We start from the raw sequence: 5,676 nt of genomic DNA, 5'->3' as shown, positions 1-5,676 counted from the left end.
AAATGACAAAAACTATGAAGTGAAACAGATAGAAAAAAAAAATCAACATGGATTATTTCATGTTAGATCAATACCTTCATTACAATAAGTAATGTATTGATGGAGTCTATTTGATAGTGATTATCAGGCATTCGTTATGGACGCCCTCGCTTTTAAGCGATTACTCGTTAAAAAAAACGATAAGATTAGGAGATTTGCATCTTTGTGAAAGCTGAAGAACAACGAACTACTACTGAAAAACTAAATGCAGTTAATAGATTAGAATAGAAGCGAGAATCTGTCAAGATAATAGGGAAGTTGTAGTTAAGAAAATATATTTTCAGCAAAACAAAAACCAATGAAACAGAGAACCATTGTTAACCAACAACAACACAAAGAAATTGCAAGAAAGTGTTCTTTGAGCTCAAGACTAACGGAAGTAGAACTCAAGTGCCAACACCTTCCGAAACTTTTGCAAAGACGGTATCTTAAGAGACCGAAGTTATTATTTGATTTGCGGTTACCTTAATTTAACATATGCTATTGGCGAAAAACTCCTCTTAAGAACACCTAGTATGAAACTCTTTTGTAAAAAGCACATAGAAAAATGATATAACACAAATATGGAGAACAACTTGATTACTTGACAACTACATTATACTTCTCTTGACTATTCAGGGTATATTCAAATGAGTCCTGACTTCCCACAACCTAATGTGAGCATACCAAAGAATAAATTCTCTTGCAATATAGAAAATTTTAATGGATCCGGCCCTAACATATAATGCAAAAAATTATGTAATTGACAATATTGACAACTTAAAAAGATGGACGGATAGTCCTATACTCTATGGTAATGAACATATATGTTGGTATTGATGAACAACCAAAAGAACGTCCCCTTAAGTTTCTATGTCGGAAATCTTGATCAGAGGAGAATGAAGTCTTGATGTTGGAATATCATCTGAACATCAAGTTATTTGGAATCCTTAACAGGGGAAGCAGGTGTCATTGCAGACTACTACTACATGACTATACCTATATGAAACACATGTAGCAAATCAAAGAAAATAGTCATGGTACACAAACCGCTTGGTCTAAAGTTTTACCAAATAGTTAGTCCCTAAAGTTTGCATAGCCAGAGGAGGAAGTATTGATCTTGATGTCCGAAAAGCTTTATATTCTTAAGCGAGAATCAACCTGTTGTAGCTTATATTTGTTCATCGACTGCTGGATCCCCCCCACCTTTAGTACTTTTGTTAATAGTTTGAGGAAAAAAAACTTGCCGTGAAGAGAAATCTGAAATGCTTGCATTGGACATCGTTAATCGCGGTGAATTGTGTTTGTGTTCAAAGCCATTCTGGAAATCGAGTCCCACATTGCAAGAAGTCATTCCAATATATTGGAGTTGAAAGGGTGGAATCCAACCTGATGCCATATTCACGCTGGTGAGAGAGTTCCATTTCAATTCTAAAAAAACTAATTTGGGGAGTTTAGCAAAAATCGCTACGATATAACACCATTGAGAGAGTTGCTAGATAAATCCAAGTCATGCATGGGGCCTGAAAGTTGTCCTAGACTTTCAGGAATGGTCCCATTCAATTGATTAGATATGAGATTTAGTTGTGTCAGGTTTGACAGTCCTCCAAATGACACGGGAATTTTATCTGTGAGTTGGTTAAGGCTGAGATCTAGTTTTGTCAAGCTTGACAGTCTGCCTAAAGACATTGGAATCTGAATAGTGACAACAAAGCTCAGGAAACAAATACTAAGAATCTCATTACATATATCTTTTAATAGAACAATCCACATTTACTCGAAATCGAGAAAAACATTTACAGTAAGAAATAAAAAACGAACTATTTAAAAAGTAGTTTGAGATGAAGTACTCTTCTTAAACTTCTGTATAGGTTACCCAATCAAAATGCCAATGCTCTTGGTATGTCTCACTATGCTTTTTGCCAAAGATTGCTTTTCTAGTTACCAGGTTTATCCCTCTCACCCACAACTCAGCTACTTCAACCCCACTTTCACAAAGTAAGTGAAACTCTTTGTTTTTAGTTGTTATGACCAAACACTCTTGCTGGTAAGCATCGACTTTTTTCTCCGCCCGGTTTCTCTCAAATGCTGAACTTGGCCCCAACTCGTGTCCCTAGAGATCACATTCCACTTACTTGACTTTCCCCACCGCAACACCCCTGCTTCTCCCACCATTCTCATCACCTTCTGTGTGGAGCACCCTTGCCTCTCTATGTGTTTTAACGAATCTCCATTAAGCACAAACACTATGAACAAACGTGAGCAACCTCATCCAATATCACACGCCTCGTGTTATTTCGAGCACTACAAAAAGAATTACCAATATCGAGGCGATAAGTAAGTTAGCTCAACATAATATGGGTAAGTTAGCAAGTGAAGATATTTATCCAATTATAATCTGTTGAAATTAGAAAGCTCGCACTTTTTGAGATAGATAGGCAAAACATGTAGCTTAGTGACCGGAGATAATTAAAGAATTGTAGGTATTTGATCAGTTTCTAGTACAACCCAAACAAAGTGTCCTAGAGAATTATCAATTATAAATAATTGAAAACTTCACCCTGTATGCTCAGAGCACAATTTAAATCCAGAATAGGCTGATTGTGTTCCACATCTGCAGGCTGCAGCAAAAGAGCCAGTTATGGGAGATTAGTTTATTAGTTAGTAACATTAGCATATAACACTACGTCCACCTCTCATCAATTACTGCAAAATGAGCATACCTCATGTTGCAATGGCATGACGATTAATGGTTGGATCATACCACGCAAGTGGACCAAGGAAACCATAACATAGTTCACAGATGGTCGGTCGGATATATTATTCAACGCACGTTCCACATTCTCATAATGGATATGTCAAAGATCTTCTGGTCTAGTCCCATGCTTCCAATGAATTTAACCATTGGGATCCAATCCATCTATACCCCCTAGTTCAGAGAGAGAGATTCATATATATGTTTCCAGGTGGGTCTAAGGGCCTAGGCACATAAACGGATCTTTGTTCCTTTTTCTAAAGCAGGAAACTCACTTAAAAAACACGAAGCAACCATCACATATGTCCACCATGTCAATCCTAATAAAAAATTGTTCACATGTAGAGACTTCAATAATGTTGCCAGAGCTGACATGCTGATCTGGGAAGGGAGGTTTCTACACTGTTTTGGTTGTGATTCCATAGTTCAGGTGTACTACCCGCTATAGATCCATGCTCAAGATGAAACAATCTCCACCAACTAAAGTAACATGAAGATCATTGTTAGGGGGTCATATCCATTTTTATTTTTTGCTTTTTGTCAACTCAAAAGTAATGTTTTAAGCGTGCTTACTGCTTAGTATAAATCAATAGTTACCTTGATCATCCTAAGGTCCGAACACATGATCGAACTTAAACAGCTTCCTAGAAGAATCACCACATAAAATCTGTAGTTCATTATCTTTAAACAAATTAAATTCCACAGATGAACAATCACTTGAAACAGCTTCCTAGAAGAATCACCACATAAAATCTGTAGTTCATTATCCTTAAACAAATTAAATTCCATAGATGAACAATCACTTGAAATTTCACCCTGATTCAATGGCCTACATCTGTAGAATGTATGAACTGGTGTCTTGGGATTAAGTTCCATTGTTGGATAAATAATGTGTGAGTTGAGGGATCTTCTGAAATTATAGTAAACTCAAAGGTCATGGAGGAACCTCTTTACAGATTGTCTAGTCGATGGTCGGGTATATGATTACCCAGTACCACCTCTAGCATAACATGCTAGTGGGAGGGATAATTGATGTTCCTAAGACATTTGATTCCTTGTGTGTCATTCAAAGCAATGAGCTGAACTGAATTGGAAGTGGTCCGACATTCACAACCGATAAATACCAACAATCAATGTGGTATTGTTGCTCCATAATTCATAACCTAGTCGCGAACCTCGAAGGTAGTGTACTACATCCATTTTGTATGTAGCTTAAACAAATCTCTGGAATTGAATTTGCCAAATTAAACAATTAAGATTCAGATACAAACTTGATGTGACTCCATTCACATTCAGAATTTCAGATGATGCGGACACGGACCACAGGATCCCTAAAATGAAACAACTCACGATCATAACATAAAGGTTCATCAAGTTTGGTCAGACAAGCTTAAAATATAAATACAACACAACATGTAAATAAATAGGACAACATCAAATTCTGGCCAGGTTGATGACAATCAATCCCCTGTTCCAACCATCAAACTCTTTGAGTTTGAAAATCAAAAATCGAATCAGAGATGTGCAAGTATAACATTGATTAAAAAGGTGTGTGTGTGTGTGTGTGTGTGTGTGTGTGTGTATATATAAACTAATCGGCATTATGATCTCCTTAAACAGTTATTCAAAGCTTACACCAAATGCAAGTATAGTTGCAGGTTTGCTTAATTTGTGCAAATGTGCGTTACGTAGTAATATGGTATTGTCGGGTTATAACTGGTCAACAACTCACCTTTTTTCTTGGCTAGCTCAAGTCCGACCGGTTTAATTCCTATATTCCCCTGTCAAAGTCGCGATTAACCAAGTACCTAGACAGGACTTAACAACCTTGCAATATCAATGAAAACAAAAGATAGGCATATTTTTTGTCCGAGGTAATAGGCATATTTTTATATCCCCGATTCCTAAGATCGACCTTGGGCAAGAGTCGGATGTAAAGTTCCTACATTAGATCACACTGAATGATGTTGAGTGTCCAGTCAATATCAATAAAAAAAAGTGGAGATAGCATAAGGTTTTTTTCATAAATGTCATACGTAATAAGACAAAGAAATTAGACAAAGTTGGTATGAAATAGACAATGAAAAATACAATCTTCTCTACGGCTTCTAATGCAGTATCATCAAATGACCATTCCAGCATTCACACATAGTATTTCTGCAAAAAACATGTATACGATTTTAGTGGTAAGTCCTTCACAAAGAAAAAAATCAGATAGTAATAAAGCCTTACAATCACTTGCAAAGGAATTTCCAACGCAAACAAAAAATATTAATAATAATATTACAAAAAATAAGTATTATGATGTTGATAAGCTTAATCATAAGAACAATACCTTAATCAAATTGCTTGAAAAACCTCTTTATACACAATGTTCTGTGTATATCCTTTTGGCTCATCGTCTTCACTTTTTATTAGAAATTTTAGTCCCCGTCTAGATGTTGTTCTTGAAACACCACATATAATTGGCCATGTGTGAAAATTGGCCGTGGTAAATAAACACCAACATGGTTGAAAGTTTGTCCTTGGCTCTTGTTTATAGTCATTGCATAGCACACTCTGATAGGAAATTGTTTTCTCTTGAAAACAAATGGCCACTTGGTGTCACTCGGAGACAGGATGATTCTTGGAATGTATACTGGATCTCCTATATTACTACCTGTTATAATTTTTGCTTCAATAACTTTGGATCCCAACCTGGTCACAATCAACCTAGTTCCATTGCAAAGCCCTGCACTCTGGTTCAAATTCCGCATTAACATTATGGGAACACCAACTTTCAGCTCAATGTTATGGTTTGGCACTCCTGAAAATTGAAGAGTATTCAAAAATTCTATAGGATAGAGAACGTCTTGTTCAGCAGACTTTCCTGCAAAATAATTAAATAATCTTATAAGAAATGT

The sequence above is a fragment of the Coptis chinensis genome, chromosome 4 (genome assembly GCF_015680905.1).
Source record: "Coptis chinensis isolate HL-2020 chromosome 4, ASM1568090v1, whole genome shotgun sequence".
In the NCBI taxonomy this organism is placed as follows: domain Eukaryota; kingdom Viridiplantae; phylum Streptophyta; class Magnoliopsida; order Ranunculales; family Ranunculaceae; genus Coptis; species Coptis chinensis.
Note: the sequence above shows the minus strand (reverse complement) of the source record.